The following is a 619-nucleotide window of genomic DNA, read 5'->3' as shown; positions in this document are numbered from 1 at the left end:
ATATACCCTGAAAATAAGAAAACTGAGGCACAAACAGAGACTAGTACACCAATGTTCATAGCAGTGTTTAACACCATCAGAATAACATGGAAACAGCTCAAGTGTCCAACCACAATGGGATGGATTGAGAAAACATGGTACATTCACATAATGGAATACTGTGTGGTACACAGGAACAATGATTTTGTAAATGACTACCTAACTTTGGAGGGAGTAGAGAGTATTAAGTGAACTAACTCAGTCTCGTAAAGACAAATACTGTATATAAGACCATTACTGTAGAATGAGTATAAGGATCCAAGGAGAGGAAGGGAGTACAAGAAAAGGGGAAAAAAAAGACATTAAGGAGCTGAACAGAAAATTTCAAAAGGCATCATTCTGTTGTTGTTGTTATATGCCATCGCGTCACCTGCGACTCATAGCTACCGTATGTACAACAGTCCTAAATCCTGATCTATCCTGTGCCAATCTCACTGTCTCCAACACATACACCCCTATTACTTCAGCCATTGAATCAATACACTTCACAGAGGGTCTTCCTCTCCTGTGCTTTCCTTCTACTCTCCCAAGCATGATGTCCTTCTCCAAGTACTGGTCCCTCCTTGCAAAATGTCCAAAG

This window comes from Elephantulus edwardii, unplaced genomic scaffold (assembly GCF_000299155.1).
Source record: "Elephantulus edwardii isolate Elephantulus edwardi_28Jun2011 unplaced genomic scaffold, EleEdw1.0 scaffold00046, whole genome shotgun sequence".
In the NCBI taxonomy this organism is placed as follows: domain Eukaryota; kingdom Metazoa; phylum Chordata; class Mammalia; order Macroscelidea; family Macroscelididae; genus Elephantulus; species Elephantulus edwardii.
This window is presented reverse-complemented; position numbering follows the sequence as displayed.